Source organism: Falco rusticolus, chromosome 12 (genome assembly GCF_015220075.1).
Source record: "Falco rusticolus isolate bFalRus1 chromosome 12, bFalRus1.pri, whole genome shotgun sequence".
NCBI lineage: Eukaryota > Metazoa > Chordata > Aves > Falconiformes > Falconidae > Falco > Falco rusticolus.
The window spans coordinates 30935025-30960064 of record NC_051198.1 but is presented as its reverse complement, the minus strand read 5'-3'; the positions used below and the strand labels follow the sequence as shown (position 1 = coordinate 30960064).

At 40.5% G+C, this 25040-nt stretch overlaps 1 protein-coding gene across 26 annotated transcripts in view; it reads left to right on the top strand.

The window, feature by feature from the left end:
- NRXN1 (neurexin 1) overlaps positions 1 to 25040 on the top strand; it is a 730254-nt gene that overhangs the window by 506648 nt on the left and 198566 nt on the right. The window lies entirely within an intron of this gene.

Sequence of the window (25040 nt, the reverse complement as noted above, 5' to 3'; positions counted from 1 at the left end):
CTCTCTACTTTCAGGAACAGAAGAGTTCCTTTTGAATGAAATTACTTATTGATCTATAACCAATTACACTTTTGCCCTCAGAAAATATTCAGCAGTGATCATTTTCAAAATTAGAGGGAATTACGGTATTCAATCTTCCCAGGCTCCTTCTTTCTGTAAACTCTTGCACTGTGAATCAAGGTGATTTTTTTCTTATTTACTGGTTTGAGTGAATAAACAAAGAAAGAAGGTCTAAAATAAAATCCAGAGGTTGTCTGTACCCTTCTGTTACATCAAAATGCACAGAGCACACGGCTGGCTGGTATTGTACAGTGGTAATTTAAAAATGTGAACAAAGCGACTTCTCCCAGGTGCCAGAAATACTGAGAGCCTACATTTTTCAAGGCAAGTATTGTGTTGCTGAAGAGAATTTAAAAATTTACGTTCTAAAGCCACATCTAACATCAGGTACCTAGTCATTATTTGCCTGTTTCTTTGCAATCAGAGACCAGATCCACCCACTGTGGTCAACGGCATTACTTTCTTCTTACAGTGTTTTCTGTTTCTTTAGCATATTAAGGGATGTTTTCCTCATAGTTTTACTCTACCTGAAGTCTATCAAACCCATAATATTAATGCAATCTGCTGTCTAGCTTTAATTTTTCCATTTTAAACAAGTGTTGGGTTTATTAATTATGAGTTGGAGATTTGGAGAACAAAAATTATTGCCTGCTCGTGTTGTGTTTTGTTTTGGTTTTTGTTTTTTTTTTTTTCCTGAGTAACTTTCTTGTACCCATGCTGTAGCAACAGATGGTAAAAATAAAAGAATCATTGAGAGTTTTCTATGGTCAAAACCAGCTTAATAGGAATGGGGAATATTGGAAATATGGAAAATTGAAAAAATGGAAAAGTGTAAACTACACTTTACTGGTCTTTTGAAATTTCTGTGAAGCAGCAAAAGGCCTTTTATCGTCACGCTCTGTGAGGTGATGCTGGCCTCCTCTTACTGTCTTTGCAAGAGACTTTGGGAACCTCCCTGAAGCCTGCTTGGCTTCAGAGCAAAATCCATGATAACTGCAGAAATTTCACTGGATCTAGGTCTGACCTTCTGAGAGCTGCTTCAACGTAGTCACTCTGGAGCGGAGACGCTAAGGGATTGACCTCAAATCCTGACATCTGGTATGAATTTTTTTAAGGGTCATCAGTGTTAGATAAAGCTTGGAAAACTGCTCGGATATAATTCCCTGGAATCTCTTTCAAATCAAGGTAGTATTCGAAAGAAAGTTGAAAGGCAGTATTATCAAAAGCACTCGTGGTACCAAAGAATGTGCATCTTATTAAATCAGTGGAAATGTAGGCACTTTTGAGAATTTTAACTGAGGTCTATTTTAGCTCAGAAGATGTCGTGAAGCAATCGAAAAGGAGAGGCCTATGTATATGTTGTATTTGAAAAATATTTTATTGGATGGAAGTTTTTCAATATTGGCAGCTGCTGCATTAAACTGGTTGTAATAAAAGTAGTAGTAGAGTTTTGTCATTCAAAACTTCCTTCTCCACCAATGTTGAGATACCACTAAAGAATGTCTTATCTACCAAATAACTAGAAACATGCAAGAGCTGTGAATGGTCAAGGAGGAGAAACTGGAAGGAGGGAAGAGTCTTAATTCTGCATGTTCTTTTGTACACACCTGCTCAGCTGTTTGTATAATGAATATGCACGAGCAGTGAATGCCTGTGCACATTGGGATGTGCCATGCATGTTGTGTTATAACAACTGTACTGTAACAAGGACACAGTTGTGATTTAATTGTGCTGGGGTTCAGTTTTACAGCGTGATAGAAACTGGTTCGTTTGTTACTGAGCTTTCATTTCACTCAGACCCTCCCCAGTGACAAAAGTCAGGGCAGATGTGTAAGGATTGATTTTAAGTGTATTGTCAGCAGAAGGGTGGCAAAGAAAGTTTGGAACTATTGCATTCAGTTAAAAAATTTCAGGTCATAGTCCTCATCAGCATGTTGGGGAGGGTGCTGGTTTGGGATGTTTCGGAACTGAGCTATGAGGTAGCTTGCTCTTAACCTTCCTCATTCTAGAAATGGAAGAGGAAATTATGAGTTTGATTATGGTACTTCAGTGTGTGCTTGCCCTCTTTATTATTCTGTTTACTTAAAGACGATGTAAACCTAATAATGAAATCAAGCTCATAACAAATTCTGATTTTGAAAATTGCTACTTGATCAGCTGAATCACAGCTTTAGTGTTAGATTAGGAACACATTTATTTAAAGTAATCATTTAACCTCCCCAAATAACCATTGTTAATATGAGAAACATTTGAAAAAAATGTGTAAGCTACCTTGCTACCAGATACTTAACAGTTCCAGTGCAAATATTTTAAATTCCGAGATATATTGTTATACAGTCCAGCTGTACTGTAGCAGCCTAGCTATCAAGGACTGGGGGTGTGTATGATACATGTGCACCCCTGTGCTGCAAGAAAGAGATTTAGTCATCCAGAGGTGCAGCAATTAGTTTTCACAGCAATCACTTGACTTCTGTAATGGAAGTGGTCTCCTGTGCAGAATCTGCTGGGATACCCGTTTCCAGAGGAAACAGCTATCATGCCTAAAAGTTTACTGCCGCTTCCTTCTCCTGTTGACAGATAAAAGAAGGACAGATAGCTCTCAGAATTATTATAATCCACCTTTTTTTCCCCTCTTTTCTTGGAATAGTCTGCATCCAGCTCCACACCAAATGGGAAAAGGTGGCAGCTTATTCAAGCAGTGTTCAGGTACCCACCATGTGCACCTCAGTGCTTGGCTTTCCCATTGCCCTTTAAAGCCCTTAAGTAATTGTGTCAGTGATCCCTGGTCCTGTCTCTGCTCTTCTCCCAGGTCATTAGACTTCAGAAAAGTGTGTGTGTGTATACATACATACATACATAAATACATATATGTGCCACCATTTCTCATAGGAACAGTGCTGTTGCTGTCTCAAGTTTCCAGGTTTTCCATGGTGAGGAACAAAGTGAAGTTAGCCAAAAATAATGCCTCGAAGGGCTAAGAAATCCTGATAATTTTCTCTTTCTGGCAATGCTGGTAGCATAGGAAACTGGCATTCTTCTGTGTGGTGTAAATAGTACATGCTCTGCTAACGAAGACAAGAAGGACAGATTTCCATCAATAGGAAAATGGATTTCTATTCCTTTTTTATGTGTAAATTATGCTGTGTTTTCATCTTTCATTGTTAAAATGAAAGACTTTAACATTTTGTATAGCTGATGGAAAGAGTCAGCAGGTTTTGTGTCTTCCTTCTCTCCGTCATTTGTGTCCAAATCAAAGGATCTGGGGAGCACAAAACCGACGTGATGGTTTTATGGTTAAGGCAGATACTGAGAGCAAGAGGTTCGTGTGGAGCGTAAGGCCAGCAGAAGGTGTCGGGTCTGATGGCTTTGGCCTTCCAGCAGAGCCCCCCAGTCCACCGGACACCAGCTGCTCAAGCTAAACTGGCCTCCCGTTACCTCCGACAGGGCAGGGAACTACTCGTTAAGCTCATCAACAGATATGGGTCTGGTGAAGCAGGTGAAGTGGGGAAGATTGTTCTGATAACAAACATCTGAAGATTTAAAATAAGGAATAAGACAGATGTGGCAGCGTTTTGAATGTTGTCCTAACCCTTTTCTGGGAGAAGCAGGGGAAAACCACCCTGTAGTAAAACCACCCTGTGGTTCCAGCAAAAGGAGGTTGACAGTCCTCCCTAGCGTATAGTAAACATACAAAAATAAAAAGAAATCAAACTCAGGGTAGATTGTGGCATATATTTTTTATTTTATTCTCTTTAATAAGAAAGAAACATTATAGGGCAAATGTAAACCAATAAGGTGAATACTGCGATGGGAAAGCATGGAAAACTATTTTGAAAGATGTGGGAACATGTTACCTGAAAAAGTGTGGTATGTTTAAGGGCAAATCGTATCAATATATGCAATTTATAAATGTATAAATTATATTTATAAATTTATGCAAATATAACACAATTAACCTGAAAGATCTGAAGGTACAGCTTTACTGGCATGATAGATTAATCAGTGTTGTACTTAGATTTTCAAAATGTGTTTGTAAAACCTTCAGGGTTAGGATTAATGACTGAGTTGAACAGTCATAGGAGAGGAAATATTACAGAAAAATGGGGTTTGGATTGTGAATAAATTCAGTTTGTGCTCTGTCCAAACTATTTATATACTACACCTATTAAAATATATATGGTGAGAAAGGCATCTTTTCATTTGAAACTTTCTCCATGAGGAAGATGTGGATAAAAACAAGTGAAAGTTTTTGTGAGTTTTTGTCAGTTTTGGTTCAAAAATCCTCTTGGTTTCCAAGGGAGTTAATGCTTCCCCATGTTCTGAGCTGTTTAATCATTTTTTGTTTACTTCATTTTTCATAAACCAGGGAAATAATAACTCCAAATGAAATGTTGACTTGGGGGCGGGGGGGGGGGGGGGGAGAAAAAAAAAGATATCATGGGGTTTTGATTTGCAGATTGAAGTTAATGGAAAATTCTGCAAAAGTCCTCTGACCTTTTTTCCTACTAATTTTTTGGAACTTTTGGCAAACTTAGAAGGGCTGTTAGTTCCTGCTCCCCTCCCTCCACCTCTTAGTTATACATACACAGTATTCTTCTGCACCAGGCTTTTAATAGCTGACTCTGTTAGATTCTATTGTACATATACATAATATATGGATGATTTTAATTCATGCAAGTATAATGACTTTCCCTCAAGTGAACAAAAATAGTAAAACTCGAGTGAGGATCAGACTTCTGGGTTTGATTGTACCAGAGAAAAAAACTGCAGTCTTAAGATAAATGAATTTGTTATTCTCTTTTGGATACTTCACATGTCTTGGGCATAATGCCTAATGGAAAGTCAATTGAAAGATTCTTATTGACTTAGCTGTATTTGGATCAATGCCTAGAGAGCTGGATGTACTTTCAGTGAGATTGATGGTAAAAATACCTTTGATTTTAGTGGTTTGTATTTGGAGCTAATTAATTTTCCCAGGAAGAGTTTAATAATCTTTCAAAGTAAATTCCCAGAATAATATTTCTTCAAATAATCATCTTTCAAATATGGAATTCCTTATAATTATTCCTGAAATAGCATTCCTTTTAATAACTGTCTTTCAAATATGGAATTCCTTATTTTTATGTGTATCTGTGCAATGCAAAGGTTTGGTAAGGCCGGTGGTGGGTTATATATGCATGAAACAGTAATGAATTTAAAATCAAATTATTCACTTCCAGGAAGAGCTAAAAAAAAACTCCCCAGAAAATGTTTCAGAAATCTAGAACTGCTGAGCATGCACATCAGGGATAAAGTCAATGGGAGCTGAATGTAATCAGCACCTCTGAAAATCAGGCCATCACATGTCGGCCACATGGGCGTCAGGGATCCCTCTGGAGCTCTGGAAAGCCTTGGGATCGCTCTGTTTATCAGGGCTGTGATATTTAATATCGTGCTACCTTGAGGCAGAAGAAAATTTCTGAAGGATGATCTTATCCAGAATTCTGTTAATATTTGGTATTTCCTTGTAATGCTTATATACACAGTCTTTATTTGTGATTTTTTTCCCCCTCGTTAATATATGTGTATGGAAAATGATATAGGAAGTTTAACTGTTGTGGGAAGGGATTATACGTCTCTTTGGGGAACAGAAAACTCAGCAACCAGACTATGTGTTAAGCTTTAGACCGAAGAAAAATTACTATGAAAGAAGGATTTCCAGACTTGCCTATGGGTTTGAATAATGAGATCAGTGCAATCAGAAAAGAATCATTTATGGGACTAGACAGACAGGTGAGAATGCATTTCAATGTACACCAACATTAAGTTAATTAGAATGGGAGCAATGATTTAATCTAGGGAATTTGTGCTAAATGCAGCAATCATTTACCTCACTGATCAGGTTAAAGATTTAAGTTTGTAGGAGAGAAAATAAATAAATCACTGAAATGGTCAATCCATGCCTTGAAAACATGCTATTAAGTTATTCTTTTGTATTAGCAGTGCCATAGATTAAAAAAAAAAAAAGAAAAAACACAAACAACAAACCACCTCAGAGAGGCGATTTTATGGTATAAGCTGTTTATGAATGCCTCATCTTGAATATTCTGCACAGTCTGTTATCACACGATGAGCAACATGTGTCTGTTCCTGCCACGAAGAGGACGAATTGCTGAGAGAAGGTTGTGGAAATGGGCTAATGATACCTTGCTGTATGGAAAATATGAATGGAATTTGGACAAGTGATAAAATTGAACAGTCTGGCTATGACTGCCATCACAGAGCACTGCAAGGAGAAATCCCGATGCTGGTGTAGAAGGTCCGTTCTACCAGTGTGGCGGGGCTGATCTTCTTCCAGCTGGGATTGCCTGGTTCCCCAGCCTGGGGATGTGCTTGAGGGAAGTAGATCCATTCATCCTCTTCCTCTGTCTTGGAATAAATAGAAGTTGTCACTTCTTCCTCTACCCTGCTAATAACTCCTTTGTAAATAAAGCCTTCATGCTTTTGGGAGGGTGAAAGCCTCCTTCCCCAAAAGCATGCTGTATGGTGGGGTCACCGCCTGCCACCCCCTTGGCAAGAGAAAGTTGTAGGACCAAAGTTCTCAGCTAAAATGCCATGTGTCAGTCCCAGAATGCTCCAGCCCTCAGCTCGGATGAATGTCATGAGGTGTTTTCTTCTAGCAGAAATGTAGAGCCTGGCTGAGGGTGAGGAGATACCTGAAGCACTTCTGGTGGCCACATGAATATTAGAATTCTCTAATAGCAATATGGAAAGGTTTGCATAGGGCCACGGTATTGTGGTATGAATGATCTTGCAGACCAGATCACGGACTCTAAGGTCTCTTCTGATCTCACATATCTCAAGATCATGCTGTAAATAGAATTCATCTATTAGTTGAACTGCTTAAGATCCAAAACTACATCCCTGACTTGGATGCAAGTCCTCCTCTGATTTTATTGTTGCAAACTGTACACAAACAGGACTTTTGATCCAGCATGTGGACAGAATATAAACATGGAACTTCGTTGTCCTGGGGCCTTGTTGAACTTAAAAAAAAAATGCTAGAAGATTAAGAATAGAAGGGGGTTGGACTGAGTCATGTTATACTAAAACTTGGATTTTGAAAGAACTGAAGTGGACCAGTGTGGAGAGACAAGCAAAAGAGCAAGCATATTTAATTAACAGAGGCTTGTGACCTCTCCATAAAGCAGTTTTTAGTTTTTATGTCATTACTCTTAAAGCTCTGAAGTACTTTATGGATTACATCCAGTCTTATTTTCAAGGATTCTGTCTTTCTCTCCCCTTTCCCTCGTTCCATAATTTGTTTTTCTGCCATGTCCTTAAACGCAAGTTCATGTGCTTGGGCATATTCTGCAGTCCCAGTGAATCCCAGCGAGAGCCGGTGGCACCCTCCATGGGTCTCAGTGACTGCACACCTTTTCTTTCCCGTAGAACGGGACATACCGTATAGCTAAAGGAATGGAGGAGTCAGTTCAGATGGTGACTGTATGGTGCACTCACATGGAAGACCACCTTGATGAGGACCATTAATTAATTCTGTTTAATTGAAGAACAAAAGCAGCAAGAACAAAGCAATTAAGTATGTGGCCAAAATTAGGAGACATATACTTTTGTGATGTTTTTTACATACAAATACTAAATTTCTGGCTTCAGAAAGGAAGACAGGGGAATTAGTTTATAATGTTCAGATAAATAAAGAGGTGATCTTTCCTCTATAACAGCAATTTTCCTAGTGAACATATACATCCACCAATGTTTTAGATCCATCTCAGTCTAATCAGGTCCTTTTAATGCAAAATTCCCTGCACTGGTTACTGGCCAACATCCTTGCATACGAAGGTTACAGATATTTTAATAACTTGGCACCAACTCTTCCAGAACATTGCCATGTATAAAAAGAGCTGATGAAAAATTTAGCAGATATTTTAGCAACCTTATTAAGATTTAAAGAGTGCTTCAGTATTTGCAATAGCAGAAGAGTCGAGATGTTCACTGAAACCTGGCTGATCACCCAAAGGAAGAAGCACCGAATCATAGGAAGTTATTGTGATTATTTGGAGAATTAGAGCTCTAGATGATTAAGGGTCTCTTCCAAGAGCGAGTGGCTCTTGCCCACCTAGCTACTTCTCTGCTTATTGTAGAGATTGTATATTCTATTAAGCATATACTGTTTGTTATATGTAATAATACAGTAGACTCAGCCCTGATAATATTTCCTAGCTTGGTTACCATGTAGTTCTCATCTAGTTTTGGAGAAGCACAAAAAGCTTTGCACGCACTCCCCCCTGCTAGGGATGCCTGGCTGGAAGATCAGGGGAAGGCACATGTGCCTGGTGTGTGAGAAGCCATGGCAATGTGGGGTGCAGGCGGGGTACAGGCGCTTCGGGCTGACAGTGTGTGGTTTGGAGAAAAAAAAAAAAAAAGGACAGACGTGAGCAACGGCATCACTTTCAGAGTATCCCAGACTATGAGTAAGAGGGAGCGACTCTCTGATTGCTCTGACCCGTGGAGAGAGGGCCAGGTTTGCACAGGACAGCAAGATTTGTTCAGTATGAACATGAGCCAGACCCGAAGATTTGGCCCATTAACTCCCTGTCTTTTAAATTCATGAGCTCTGTGAGGGTAAGGATATAGTGTGCACTGCAGCACAAAGTACCAGTGTAGCAGTTTTTCGGTGAATGTGCAGGATGAACAGTATCATTTCTAATACTAGAGAAATTAGCCTGTCGATGCAGAACGAGACTAGGGGAAAAGTGCTGCCGGTGGCCTGAACAGATTCTGATCCTAACTCCAAATAATTCTCATCCCACCACATTTACTGCTAATTTGTTGGAGGAAACCACAGAAATATGAGTATGTATGAGAAGGATCTAGATCAGGCCAGGAAACTCCTGCTGGAAGGTGAAAGGTGCCGAGGCAATTTTACAGAGCCTGCTGTTTTGCTTCAGGCATATGTTTTAGTAAACATTTCTACTATAGTTAATCACTTTGTGCTAATAAGGAAAGCTCATCTTAATGCTATTCTGTTTTTGTGAGATACTACCTGAATTGTAACTCATAATTAATTAATTTGACCACCTGCTTAATGCAGGGTTTACTCTGCGATGTCTCAGTGCCATCACCAAACTAGAAATTTGTTTTAGTATTTAATGCTAGGTTGCTTTTTTTCCTCTGGACTGATTTATTATCTGGAGCCTTTCTCACGTTTCGCTTACACCACAGTGTCAGTGAGGAGTAACTATAAGTAAAATCACTGACTTTCACCTGGTGTATGAGAGGGTTGAACTGAACACACTGGGCCTGGTTCATACTTTCATCTGATTTAGTTATTTAACATTTATAATCTTTGACACTAACGTGTTGCAACAGGGTCGTGAAGGAAACACAGCCAGAGCGGGGAATTTACCTGGATTTTCTGAAACTCAGGTCTCTAATTATACCTTCATCTGCTTTCCCCTATCCTGCCTGTGCTGTCTGCTCACTGCCTGTCTTACCTGAGCATGACACGCTTGACATCAGTGCGTCTCCACCGCCGGTGTCACCGAGCAGCCTTTCCCCTTCTCTCCCAGCAGCAGCCGTGTATGTCTCTCCATCGCTCTCAGGGCAATTCTTCCCAACTGGCAGTGGGCTGCTGCTGATGTTACGTCTCTTTTTGATTTTTGCTTCGATCATGCTGGTTGTGAGAATTTCTGCAACGCTAACAAGAGAGGATAAGGATGTAATGAACCGATGCTGTCGGTGTTCTGGCGGTTCATGTTTAATGTAACAATCCCACTAACAACAGGTGACTTTTCCTGTTAAGTGTTTGGAGAGGCTTAAATACCTCTCTGTTCAGGAAAGCCCATTTACACTGAAGCATTCTGATGCTCCAGAGGGTGGATTAGCTCAAGGAACTGACTCATGCATTTCTTGGCTTTCGATAATTACCTCGCTTACACGGCGTAAGGGATGCTGAGGAACAAAGGACAGACACAGTCCTTCAGTTTTGCCAGTTCTCTGGGAAATTATCCTGAAGCCGTCAGCGCAGCAGCATGAAACTACTAACGTGCCTTTAACTTCTTGTGCTGGAATTTGTAGGTGATAATCTATGTTCAGTCAAGGACAAAATCTAAGTCCAGCTATTCCCTTGGGGAGATGTAAATCGTGCTTGCTGCTGCAGCACTCTATGTTCTCTGTGGTCTAGGAAAAGCCACTTGTACAGGACTGGGACGTCGTCCCTCTGTGCATTCTACGGCTGGGTCAGGTACTCCTCTTCATCCCGAGCCTCTGGATCAAAGGATGGGGTTGAGGCATTACATCCTCAACAGATCTCATCATGCTCCATTTCGGGGCTGGGATGTCTTGTTACATTCTGTTCAGCCCTCACTCTTGGCAGACTTGTGACTTACTGCTTACAGGTGGAATGCTACAGGCTGTGTTCGTCCTGTTCACTGCGAAAGCCCATTAATGTCCTGAAACCTTACTGTTCCTCATACCTTGTTGTTTGGTTTTTTTTCCCCTCTGACCCAGCGAATTCCAGGAAACAACAGAGAGTTTCTGAAGCAAAAGTACTCGGCCTACCCCTTGCATAGCAGATGGAGGTTTTAAGGCTCACTGTGGATTATGTAGCAATGCCTTCTCATTTAGGGACAAGCACAAAGAGCGTTATCATACGTGAAGCTACTTTACAGTAACTTCTACCAATTAAAACAAAAAGTGAAAAGATTATGCTGCAGAGCCTTAATAACCACTCAGCATATTTGATAATGTCACTGCTGTCGGTATCATATTCACCACTATGTTTAATAGCGGAACAGATGCAGCTCACTAGAGCACCACATGGTATGCAGCAGCAGGGAGTCCCATTTGACAAGTTGGTTTTGTTTTATTTCCCTCCCAGCGAGCCTTCCCTGATATCCCAAGTTTCTGTAGTGTTTTGATTTGCTATTCAGCAAACAGAAAAAGGCCAGGGGATTCCACGCTGCTTGTTTTCATAGCAAGAGGGGGGGTTGACTTTTTTTTTTAAGTGGAAGCACTATGAAATGCCAAATGAAGCTAATATAAGGCATGTGTTGATGTAAAATTGTCAGCCTGTGATCTGAAAAGGGTTGGGGTTTAGCAGGTAGCATGTATCTGCATGCACAGGTTGCTGGCAGGATAGCAGCTATGCTGTTTTTTGGAGGTGGCTTCAAGTTTGGAGATTTTTTGTTTTGTTTTAAATTTCAAGATTTTGTGTACACATCTGCAATTCACTTTGCACAGTGAGCAATAACTCTCGGCTGTAGTAGTGCCATGGGATGCTGTGGTGGTTTGGTGCTTCTAGATTTGCTCTCCATGGAACAATTCATAGGAGCATTTTGTGAGACTTTCCAATCTTAATTGCTTGTCTGCAAAAACACCTGAGTATGTACTCTGAGGCTAAAATAAGGTGGCCACGCACTTCATATATGCTAAAAAATCATGGGATAATACACAGTAGATAATGAAACCGTGGCTATTTTTTACTATATATTGGGTATTTGTTTCCAGGAAATATACAATAAAGATGGAAACAAGAGTAGAAGTCCTGCAAGAATTACGTTATCCACCTCTCATTACGTGGTCCATAAATAAATGCAGAAACTCCCCTGGTTATGGTTCCTATTCCTTATTAATGTGGTTATATGGTTAAAGATAGGTGCTGCCAAGGGCTAAATTAATGGGAAGTATCTTCCCCAGAGCTAAAGCCTTGTCACAGCTTTGTGCTCGGCTAATATGCTTCTTTGGCAGATATTTAAGATTTCCGGGTTTCTATTTCTAATTTACTTTTTAATTATTTTTCTGGCTATTTAAACTGACATTTTGAAGGCAGTGATTTGCTTTTCTTTCTTGCTTTTCACTGCATATTCAAACTCAAAACCTCCACCAGCACATCCCGGTGTCACAGCTGTAGTGTGGTATGTGATGACACCAAGCTGTGCTAGTGTGGGAGGAGGGGAGACAGGGGTTGCAAGCACTGTGGAGAACTGATTAAAATTCAAAATGAACTCGATATGGAGAAAGAGCCTGAAATCAGGAAGATTACTTTCTACAAAGGAAAGCACCGAGTTCTGTACCTATGATGGAAAAATCAAAAGTACAGCTATAAAATGAGGAATAATTGTGGCCAAGAAGCAGTGCTACAGGAAAGATTGGAACATTGCAGCTGATGGCAATTTGCTGCAGACAGACAGGCATCACTGGGGGATGTATTGACAACAGGTGGGGTGCAGGGGAGGCAAAACCCCTCGTTCCCTCAGAGCTGCTGGGACCTCTGCGGAAGGAGTATGTCCAGTGTTGAGTGCTCCACTTTGAAAAAGAGGTAAGGAAGTTAGGCAGCTAGTAAAAGAACCAGCGAAATACAGTAGTTTATTTAACACATAGCTCTTAAGAAGAAAACAAAAGAGCGGCCATGTTTTATTTATAAAAGAGAAGGCAGGGAATGGCTGGATGTGAAAACTATGTATAGGTTGTTATAGACAGGACTGTGGCTAATTTGTTTTGCTTGCCTGTTAGGATAGGGTAAGAAATGGTTGGTTTAATTTGCAACAGTGCTAGCGTTTATTGGGGAAAAAAAAATAGCTGTGTTAGATGGTTAGCAGTTAGATGGGCAGATGACTGCTCAACTGCAGGTTATGTAGGTAGGTCCTACCGATTTATATTTACAAGGTCAGACTCCGTTCTTATGGGTAACAGGAATGCCATGGAGATTCCTGCTGAATGACTTTGCTAAAGTTAATCTCAATGCACTTGGTGTTGCTGGTGAGTGCTGGGTGTAGCGAGGTCTTCTTCAGCTGTATGCTCGCACGGACACTGCTGTTCTTCACTGGAAGGCTTAGGGCCAGGGGTGATTTTAAGATGGATGCTTAGGTGTAAGCACAGTCTGTAAAAACAGGCGTCCTCTGTTTTCATTCCTGGAGACACAGAAAAGGGAGACAGTAAGCTCCGGCTAAGCGTTTTCTTTTAGTATCCCTTGGTCTTGGTGCCCTCAGTAAAAAGTCCGTGTGCAGCAGCACCAGGTAGAACCTGCTCCCCCTTTTCCCATCAGCATCCCCGCTTGCTGACGCCCGCCAGCTGCTCTTTGCAGGAAAGAAATGTGAATCGGTGCATCTGAGAACTGCTCTCTGGCCAAGCGAAGGCTTGTTGGAGTGCTCTTCCCCGCCTACTGGCATGTGCCTTCTCCTCAGCTTGTGGGAAGGGTGGCGGTGATGTAACTAACTTTGCCTCCTCGCCCACCTCTCAAATGTGAGCGAGTGTTTGCTTTGGTTGCTGTGTGGGAGGAGTGAGGTAATTCGAACTGTCCTGGTGGAAATCCAAAATAACCCAAACGGGCTAAACAGATTACTGAGCAAAATTCATTTGATTATATTGCAAGAATAATGTGCAGTTGGTGTGAATTGATTTTTCAGGTTTTGGAACTATCTGGCCAGTTCGCTGCCTGCGGGTGTAGCTACACAGCTGTGTGAAGTGTTTGTCAAGTTTTCTTGTCACAGGAGTGCATGCAGGTTATCCAAGAGATAATAATCACTTACAAACCACGAAAGATGAGCTTTCCTGTTTCACTTCTCAAACAGACTCTTTGGTTTCTTAACACTAGTGACTATTTGTGATGAGACTTTCTAATAATTAGAAGAGAATGATGATAATACCCCCCCACCCCCCATCCTTTAGCTGTTAACAGTGGTCACATCTTTGGGCGTATGTAAAAGCTCTGTAAGCTTTAAGCGTGTTAAGAGGTTTTTATCTTTTGGGAGTTGTTCTCTGGGACTCAACCTTGTCGCTCTGGACGTGTCTTTCTGGGTAGGCTTTGTTCTGGGCTGTCCTCTGGAGCAGGGCATTGCCCTGAGCACCAGCCGTGCTGCATCTGCAGGGTTTGGTCTGGGCTAAACTGGTGTGTGTTTGGGGCTGTGGCTTTGCAGTGACATATGATGGTGGCCAGCTGGGATAAGAATTGGTAGCCTTGCTTTATTTTTGCTGTCAGCCACGGGCAGCAGAGAACGAGCACTCCCTGCCGAGGCAGGTAAACCTCCCCAGCTCATGCCACCCCATCCTTTAATCCCGCTTTCCTACCCCCTTCTCCCCATGCTGTGTCATGCAGCCTCAGCAGCTGTTTCCAGAGCTGCAGATGCAAAGGTAGGTCATGTCATGGCTTTGCTTCGTTGCCCCGAAATATAGAAGTCACCCAGGCTGATAACGTATGTCCTTTCATCGAGTTGGAAGAAAAATGATGAATAAACCCGTTGCTGTGGCTGTGTCAGGATTGTCACTGTATCTGTCTTGTAACGGAGATGTTGTTCAGCATTTCTAATTACGATATTAATCTTTGCTCTCCCCTGACACAGGTGTGCTATCAGTAATACTAGTGCATGACAGATTTATTACTTTTGACCCTCCGAGGCAGCAGTCACAAACACTTTTGGTTTGCTGGCAACCCTAATTGGTTCCCTATAGCCCTTCCTTTTCTCACTGAAAATATTTGAGAGCTTCATGCTGCGTTTTCCCTATGATGTACAGTAACATTAAAATAGAGAGGGGGAAATGGTCTTGTGTGAATCATGTTCTCCCGTGCACACACTGCTCAAAGTGATTATCAGAAACGTTGCTTGCATTGTTAGTATTTTTTGAAATTACAGGCAGGACTGATTTCTGCCTCTGAATTTTTCACGTGTAAGCTTATGCTTTAGAAAGCTTACCAACTTGAAGTATTTTTTTAATTGTTTTTTAAGTGTTGGCTTGCAAGAGAGTTCCTAATCACAAGCAAATGGCTTACCTGTGATGAGTTGTAGAGGAAGCAATGTGCATTTATGGAAATACTTCAGGAGGTGGGGAAGGTGGTGTAACCTTCCCTCCATCCCGCTCTGCTGTGCTTCCCCATGGCCCTGACTGGTTTTGAGAAACGTTAAATTATGTTATCAAGGGAGTAAACTAGTACTCCTCCTTTTGGTCCTATTAGGGAGGTAGTAGCAGCACTTTAACTCTTCAGGCTGATTTTTAGGAAGGTAGTGGGCTTTGCTGCTGCTGCTTGGCTGGTTCCTATAAACACGATCAGGGTGGGATGCTGATATTTGGGGTTTTCCTCCACTTTATGCACATGCACCTGTCTGAGGGAAAACTTCATGGGTTTTCAGACTCCTCTTATTTTGATATACTTAAGGTTAAAACCACCAAACCTAACCCTCATAGATCCAAATCAGGGGCTACCCATTTAGTAACTGGCCGTGTGTTTCTGTCCACTATTAGGAACTGGATGCAGAAGGAAGAAGATCAGTGATCTGATCTAGGCAGTAGTGCTGTGTAAGTTAGAAAACGATGCTTTTTCCAGTTTCATTTCTCAATGGGAACTGAAATGTGGAAAATTTTTAGCATTGGCATAGATTGTAAAGCAAAAGCATAAGGACTCATTCGTCGGCACTACTAACCACTTGGTGCTGGCTTTAGTGGGGCTGGGAAAAACCTGGATTCACATCCTTTCCCCACTTGGTTCAGGCTGGGACCTGATCCAGCCTCCCACACGAGCCTGAGGACTTTAATGTCAACTTTTAACTTGCCTTGGTGACTGAATCTTTGTTTCATCCTGCATTTCTGAAAGTGTAAGTTTGGGGTTTTTTTGTTGTTGTTGCTGTACATCAAGAAAGGGATAGTTTTCAAAATTTTCTTTCTTTTTTATTTAGTGTTTGTGAAATAAATTGTTTCATAGACTGTCTTGGTGAAAACACATCTTCAATATATTCATCACAAAATGGTCCTGTTTAGTTTATGGTCCTGATTGCTATTGCTTGTTGCTAAATTAAGGATCCATATAGCAATGACTTCATTTTGGAAGTTAGCTGAGACATTTTGAATCAAAATTCTGGATGGAGGTTTACTTTATGTCTCGTTAAAATAAATGAAAAGCAATTCCTAACTGTTGTTTCTAGAATTGTTCGGAAGTGCAGGGTGCAAGGAACTTGCAGAGTACTGCAATAGTTGCACATAGGCATGTATTAAAAGAAAAATGTCACTGTGCACCACCTCTTAACACGAAACATGGCATAGTTGCGCTTCCTAGAAGCTACATTTCCAAAGGCCAAAACCTTTTCTAAATCCCTTAATACCACTGAATTTATTACAGCTCCTTTAGCACCATGGAACGTGTCTGGAGAGGTGGACAAGGGACATGGTGAGAAAGCACTGGAGTGATAGAAAAGACAGAGCAATTAGGTGAAACATTCTTTTGCATGTTGTAGCGGGTATTTCCCTAGCTATAAAAGAGGTGTACACTTTTTTCTTAATTACCAATTCTAGCCACCTGAGATATTTTAAATCTGGATTCTGTATCATATTTACTTGATTTATTAACACCCCCAGGAAAACATAGGCAACATAATGATTGTCTGTATCAATCACTTGGTATAAAACTTCCAAAAATTTTAGTAATTCTAACCAAAACTTAATGCATTAGAAGCATTAGTACATATGTGAAAGATGTTTTTTAAAAGGCTTTTTAATGGTTTAAGAATAAATAACCTTTTAAAAGCCAGCTGCAACTCCCTGTTTTATTTCCTGCTCATAATGAATTCCTGCTGTAAGTATTGTAAGGCTCTAAAATTAGATTAAGAGCTATGTTGTGGGGTTTAGTTTCTATTTGCTATCATGCAATTAAGAGGATATTTGTGATGGCAGAAGTGTAAATGGAGAAAACTGGCATCACGGTTCATGCAGAATGTTTTGGTCACTTTCTCCTCACCTCACATCCTCAGAGTAATAGAAAATAAGTAAGTATGGGTTGCAACTGGAGAGTGCTTTTAATGGCTGGTATTAAATCTGATAGATTTTTGACAATTCAAAATAATCTTTTGATGAGGATTGTGTCAATGAATTTTCTTAGTTATATTTTTTTGACTTCCAAGATATATCTAGAGCAGCATGTACTTGGTGCATAGTAAAAATCTGTTGTTCAGAGCTTGCATGCATGTGCATTTCAAGCTTTTAAGAAATGTAAATGTTTCTGATTGTGGCTCTGCCACATAATGCTTTTTTTTTGTTGCATCATAACAAAAAAAGAAAAAAAAGAAGAAAAAAAAAAGAAAAATGTTTCTAGCACTAGTTAGGTAATCCAGAGGATCACCTGGCCAACATGCAGCTCCTTGATTTTACTTACTAATCTTAAATTAAAATAGCAAGCCAAAAAAGTTTCTTCAGTGTTGCATCAGTGCCCTGTTCACTTTTTTTTGAATGAAAATTTCAAAACTTAAACCCATTTGCTTACCTTCTCTTTGATTACAAAATCAGGCTTTTTAAATGACAGAAATGCAATCATAAGAAATCATATACTAATAACAGACCTAGACAAATTGTTCAATGCCTTTTTTCTTCCCCCCCCCCCCCCCCCCCCTTCATAAGACGTGAGATTATGCATTTGTTCTACTTTGTGTTGCTGTTCCCGAGCAGTACAGTAGAAACTAACAGCAATTTCAACTCTGTTGGTTAAAATAAAATTAGAAAACATAGCTCATGGCAAAAGCAGGTATCTAAGATGCACCATGGTGGCATAAAGCTGGCAAAGAAGGTGGATTTATTTCAAAGCCTTCCGAGACTGGTGCCTCTTGGTCATGTTTTCAACCTTTTCTGCAAGGTCATGAGCACTAGGTGTATTTGAAGGAACGCAGTGTAAGTTGCGTCTTCTCTGGCAACAAACCTGTTTTTGCAAGACTGTAGGAAGGGGACTGAGCAGTGAAAACACGCCTAGCCACCATCTCAGTAATGAATGTGGCACGAAAGCGTGTCTTGCTGGAGCAATGTGGTTCTGAAACAAGATCTGTAACCCCTGTCTGACTTTGAGGATTGGTCGTTAAAAAAATGCAGTGCAAGGTTATAGAGCTTCAAGTGTAACTGCAGCGCTGCTTTGGATACACAAATCCAGAGCCTGAGCCGGGATCTTCTTTAAAGAAAGCCTGCCCGGGAACATGTGTGAGCGCTTCAGCTGTGCAGTAAGAACCAAACGGCTGTACTGCTTTCCAGATCCTCCCTGTGAGTCTCGTGGAAAAGCAGAAATGAATTTTTAAATTCACACCTGTGGCTTCTGCGCAAGAAAATATCCCGAGGAAAAGGTGTTAGACTTGATTGCTAGAAAATTTCTTATAACTGCATTATGTTTCAGAATTATTATATTGGATGACAATTTCTATTATTTTCTCAAGGTCCATTCAGTTTAATTATAATTTACCACTCAAGTATACCCTTCTCTTCATGTTAATCTTCACATTATTCTTGCTTTTGCTTTAATAGCTATTTATGAGTCATAGAAAGTGCAGCTAATTAATACCTCTGCACACTGCAACAATTAAACATTAATCAGATTTGATTTTTAGAGTAATGTGCTACCAGTCTTCTAATCTTATAAGTTATGACCTGATAAAAATTTCATTACCCTAGTTATAAAGTTCTCAATGGGGAAGGATTTTCCATTTATTGCATTTAATACATAGTGGTGTCATCTATATAAATTTCACACTCCTCCTACATCTCTATAGATAAATTGGTTAGAAAATCAAAAGTAGGGATGCAAGGTAATCTGACCTAGAGGTAAGTTTTCAAAAAAATATTCAGTCAGGAGCTTGTCAGCAGGATCTGACCAAAGCAATGGATGATGGTTTTTATTAACATGGGATCACAGTGTTTGATCAAGACTTTTCTTTCCTCCCTTTCCGTTTAGAAGGGAAGGTCAGTAAATGTGAGCATGAAACAATGTGTAAACTTTCCCAACCTGCCTTAACAGTGAGATTTACACAGTTGGTATAAACATTTGAGCCTGGTTGGTTTGGTGGTGGGGTTTTTTTGTGTTTTGTTTTTTTTTTTTTTTTGAGGTGGCGTTTGTTGGTTTGTTTTTGTTTTTTATTTTCTTTCTTTTTTCTAACTGATGGTCGGGGTTGGGGGGGGAACCAACCCCAACGTTAGATGCCAGCATGTCAGAGTAGACAAATGACAGACCTGTTGATGGAATTTCTCAGTGGGGCTGTGTGCTCCTCTGCTTTTGGTCATTTCTCCCCATCCCCCTCCAACTCTTAGACTTGGAGAGGCTGTTGGTGAGTCGAGGGATATATGACAAGTAATGGACAGGGGGGGAATTAACTTTATCGTGTCCCTGAAACTTATCTCTGACTTGATTAACTTGCTTTCAACAGTGGAAAAAATCCTTTTCAAATCCTCAGAAGTTCAGAGCAACAAGATGGAATGAGCCCTGTGTCATAGGTTAGCTCTCCCAGATCACCTGCGGCTTAGAGGTATTTCTTACATTTTTTTCCTCAGAGAGCGAAACCCCCTCTCTTCATTCAATAAAAAAGGAAAAGATAACTTGATCTAGGCAAGGGCACAGCAAAGACGGTAGATAACCTGTTAGAACAGCTTTTGGTGGAACTGGAGAGATTCCAGCTTTTATTGTGACTCTATAGCAGGTTTAATTAATCCTGTGATTTTTATTCAAGCTTCCTGCATTGCCGGAGCTCATTTGTTTGATGCTCCAGCATTTCTGCCCCATGCAGTGAGCTTGTAAGGGGAGCGTTTGGTTTTGAACTTGCTTGGCTGAAGTAATTTGGTTACAAATCCAGAAACTTTAGACTATTCAACCAGTTGTATCTATAAATCACCTTATCAAAATATTGGGACCGGTACTACTGGAGGGAAGGAATGAGTTATGAGGCTGTCCTTTCCTGAAATTGAAACTGTGTCTGGGTCAGAGCAAACATAAACGTAAGTGGCAGCCTGCTTAACGGATGGGCCATGCTTTGCCCCTGTTGTCCTTGCGCAGAAGGGCTGAAGTTCCTTGGTGCCCTCATGGATGTTCTGAAGTTGGAAGGAATTGGTAAGGTGTGCTATGAATGCGGGAGGGTGCGGGAGCCTTACGGCAATAGTCCGTACGTGCTGGAGCTCTGCTCCATCGGGGGGTTGTAGGACTTGGAGAGTTTCACACGATGTGTGTGAGGTGGTGGATCCCCAGGTGAGCGCCCTGGCTCCTCTAGCCCAGCAGGGGAAAGGCTCCTTTGAGAGCCCCCGGCTTGTGAGCGGGGCTTGTCCCGTCTCTTTTGGGGAGCAGTGGGGTGTGCATGCGGCGCTGTGAAAGGGGTCGAGGGCTGCAGCGTGCTGGGGTTGGGAGTGGGGGGTTCTCCTGCAGGGAGCTGCCTGGGCTGCTGTGGGAGCCGACCGATGTCGCTGGAACCACCACGTGGGCTGGGGACTGAAAATAGAGTGTTCTTACCTCAAGTATAATCTTGAGATGTCCTCATAGGCAGTATGGTTTCCTTTGAGTCTATGGGGAGGAAGCTGAACGTGAGTTACATGTGCTGGACAACAGCATAACGTAGCGTAACAAAAGAAAATACCCACGTTGCTGTGTTCTCTCATAACTGCAAGTTACCTCTGCTATAATTTATTTTGCTTTTTCCCCCTTAAATTTTACATACTGGAGACCTATCTCTTTAAGAGGCAGCTAGCAATTGTTCCCTTCTGCTGCGTTTCACTAACAATATTTGTGGTTATTTGTTTATTTTTGTCAAGATCCAGTCTCTATTTTATCCTTCAGGTAGTCATCGCTGATGATGTAGTCATCACATGTGACTGTATCCCTGCTGTGCTTGCCATGAAACCTCTGCTAAGCCCTGTTCATAGAAGGTTCTTTTTCTCTTTTTCCCAAGATTTTAATGAAGACTAAATATCTGCTACATTGGTGAGATCACCAAGAGATGCTACTGCAGGATCAATCATAAGGAGATGTAAGAATGTTTTTAAGAGGAAGAATATTAATTGATCTTACCTTTTAAAGGCTATTTTGAATAAGGAAGTAAAATATTGTTCAGAAATCTGAAAAATAAAAAAAACCAAAACCAACTCTGAACTCACCATTTGGTCTGTATCTTCAAAGACAGAGCTCTGAATTAACTTCCCTCCAGATCCCTCCCCCAGAACTACTTTTTCCAGTCTTGACATCTACTGGTTATTTCAAATAGCCGCCATGGGCACAGGGTAGAGCTTCCAAGAGCGAAAAATGTGGTGTTAGGCTCTGCTCACGTTGATGTTAGCAAGCACGGTACAGAGGTGTGCGCTGTTCAGACCCTGCCTTGCTGCATCAGTGGCAGGAGGCAGGCTGGCGTTTTGGAAGGTGTGGAGCACGTGCCCTGGTGTGGAGACTTGAGCTCTCTGATCTTGAATTGGTTCATGTGTTTTCTTTGAAAAACAATTCAGCGTCTAATATGAATCCAAACAGACAGGGAGAACCGGCCACTGAAAATGGACATTTCTTTCTGGCAGTTCCTAAATCGGATCAGTTGGTGTGCTTTTCTTTCTCCGTAGAATCGTCCCAACCAGCATTAACTGCCTCAAGTGATAGTTTGTTTGGAATTCGGCCAGGCTGCTGCCAAAAAAGGGGTATATCAAACATCCTCGTAAAAATAAAAAAACCTAACAAACGAACAAGGTCAAATTCCCTCCTGTGTGTGAGCTGTCTGGAGGACCCAGGAAAACTTTTTGCCCTCAGCTCTTAAAGTAAGAAACAGGTCCACTTGCCAAGTTTTCTCAGACTTTTGAACTCTTCCATAATAATTTCTAGCGGCATTTTAGTGGTCAAATATTACAAGCTTGCATTTTGGATTTACAGGAAATGCTGGGTGATCTTTAGAAGTACTTTTTAAAAGGCACTTTTAATGAGTATAAAACTTGCAGAACATTATTTTTCCTAGCAGTAATAATATATTTTTTTAATTACATGGTTATTACTTGGGAGGGATTTTGTCCATTACTGCTGTTGTGTGGTTTTAGAGGAATTGCTCGAGTGGGGTCATAAAGAGGAAACTGATGTTACTCTTACACTCACGTGTGGTTTTTCCTCAATGATCTGCCCTAAACTAAGATTTTTTTCTTGCAAAGTAAGTGCTTAGCTTTGCCTTCCGAGTTTCGAGCAGTCACATCGATTTCACTTGGACAATGTGTAAACCGAAGAATGTCTTTGGGTTTGGGTTTTTTGTGTGTTGTTTCCCCCCGCCCGTTGTTTTTTTGTTTCTTTGTTTTCTTTTCACTTCTTTTTTTTTTTTTTTTGTCATCTGCTCTTCCGCCCTCCCCCAGCATCAGAGCTTTGAAGTCCTGTACCTCCCGTTTACATGCCTGTGTGTTTGTGTGTAGCACCTTGCAGCGTTACACGGACTCTAAAAATCTTTCTGGGCTGTTACCCTTGTATGTAAGAAACTAATGTACGGGAGGATTATAGAGTCAGTAATGTAACAGTTTTATTATTCATTTAAACGTCTCTAGGGTAATAACCTCTTTTTTATTATTATTATTATTTTAAATTAATTTCTGGAACTAAGCCTGTACCGGTGTGTTTGTCTCCGAGTTCTGAGCCTCGGGCGAGATGTAAGGCTGGGCAGGAGGTGGCCACCACCATGCATCTTGATAACTGCAACAGTTCTCTCTTGGCCAAGAAAAAATACAGTTCTACCTGGATAATAAATGAAAAAGATGAAAGAGTGTAATGTTTGCTTATGCCTCTAGCAGTAAGGTTTATAATTTTTCCCCTTATTTTCTAGTTTGAGGGGGGTGATACCTTGTCCAGAGATGGCCCTTTGTTATTGTAGTAATTCGAAAGGCACATTATGGCTGTTGGAGGCTTTTGATTTTCAAGGAAAAGAGTTTGATTTTCAAAGAAAACAGGTTTCTGTAATCATCACATCAATCAATCCTATTTTCTTCTAATAGCATCTGAACCTTGTTTTAGACAAATCTAGTAGAAGCCTAAGGTATCAAAGGTACTAAATTCTTGCCTCTTTTTTTTTTTCTCCCCCCCCCCCCCCCCCCCCCCCTTTTTTTTTTTTTTCTTTATTTTCTTTTGGTGAAAATCAGCAGCTCAGTAATGGAAGGAGACCTGTTAATCTCCCACTGGGAGAAAGGTAAGGAAAACTTAGATATTCTCCATTCTGTTTGGCAGTAGCTGAATGGTCGATCAGCAGCTGGACATTTTGGCCAGTTGGCCAGCGTGTGTGTAACTTCGGCCACGGGAAGACGTTTGCTGTCTTTTAGTGGCATGGCAGAGCATATAAAGATAATAGGAAAAACAGAAAAACTCAATGTTTTGAGAGGCCTTGGGGGTCTGGAGAGAGGGCTATTGACATGCGAGGGAGTGAGGAACATCAGAGCCAAATAATTAAGAAAATAGCTTGGTTAATTATGCTTACGGAACAGTCTGTTGAAGATTCCTATGGAATAGAAACAGTAAGCCAATAGCAGCTCTCCTTGTTTTCTTCTTTTTAATGGTGCAAAATTTTCATCTTTGGACACCAAATGTTCTTCAGACAAAGCAACACACTAAGGGCAGAAATCCTACAGCATGTTTTGCATTTAAGTATGATCTTACGCTGGTTTTGTGAAGTTTGGCAAGTAGTGTAAGCTAGTTTATTACCCATATTCAGCTGGATAAAACAGTTCTAACCCACCAGCTATGCTGTGTCTTTCCTCGATTCCTTTGGGGACCGCACCTAGCCCTCTTGTACCAAGCTACCAAGTAATGTTGAAAATCGGTTTACAAATGGACCAAGACAGCTATCGCTGTAATACGTGATGACCGAAAAAAAGAAAACTGGTGAAATCTCAGGCCAGGTTTCTGAAGTTTGTGGTACTGAACTTGGTACTAGGCATTGCTATTCAAAAGAATGGCTGATAAAAGTGTATTTTACCAGGAGGAACGAATGGCATCAGCCTCAGGTCATTGTAGAGGTCTCTGGTGCTTCTTGAATTTTCAGTATAACAGATAGCCTTGAGATATATGAAGCTGAAAAGAAAGTAGTTTCAAATAGGTTAAAATAGCTTTTAAAATTCAGTGGGTTTTATAGCTTGTTCTCAGTTCTTAAGTACCTTGAATTATACCCACCTCTGATTGTAATAGCTTGAATGAAGGTAAAAGTGTACAGAAGTATGAACAGTGCTCAGATGCAAAATTTACAGTGTTCTCATTGCTTTGCAGGTCAAGACTACGTAAGCTGTAGGAATATTAATGTATTGGAAGGCTGTATCATACAGCAGGGGGGGAAATTAATGAGGCAGATTCAGTATGATTTCAGGCAACTGACAAAACTGGTTTATAACTGCAGAAAATATGTAAGTTATGTATGAGGTCGTTCCAGCTAAAAAGAATAGTTCATGTAGTTTCCCAAGGTGGGGGTCCAGTGAAAATATTGCTAGGATATACACTGGTAGACTCTTAAGTATTAGCGGAAAAGCTTCTAGAATGCATAGTTTATTGATGCCTGTTTCTGTTGCTAAACCAAATTATTTATAGTAATATGTAATGAGGGGATTATCATTCATAAAATACGCGGTCATAAAAATGAGAAATAGTGGGATTATTAGCAGCATTCAGCAGCAGAGAGGCTGTCTCTTAATGGTTTCCTCTTTCTCTAGTCATCATCACTGCAGCTGTGAATTATGGTATTACGTTTCAGTGGATTCACTAGAAGAATTTGTCCAGATAAAAAATAATAATTAAAAAAAAAAAGGAAATAAAATGATTTGGTTCTTTTATCCTGCCTTAGTAATTATGATTACAATTCTGACCAAGGCATGCAGAATTTACTCTGGAATTTTGACTCTAGTACATTACAGCTACGGTAATATATTGAAGATAAATTTATACTCTCATAAATGAACTGATTTTGTAGCTGTTAATTTTGTAGAACTGCATTCTTGTTATATGTACGCATAAGTAAACATTACATATGAGTGCTTGCTGAAATCATCTCATATTGCAAGTGGACCATTTGCATAAGTAAGCATTTAAAGTTAAGTCTTGATGAAATGGGCACACTTGGTCAAGTAGAAGTGCCTGACACACCATTCTCACTGTTATTTGATTTCTGTCTCTGTTATTGAGTTTAAAATCTATTTCTGTTATGATCTTTAGACATCTCTATCTACACCTAAACAGTTCGTGTTTTCCCCAGAATCATTATTGGAAAACAAACCCA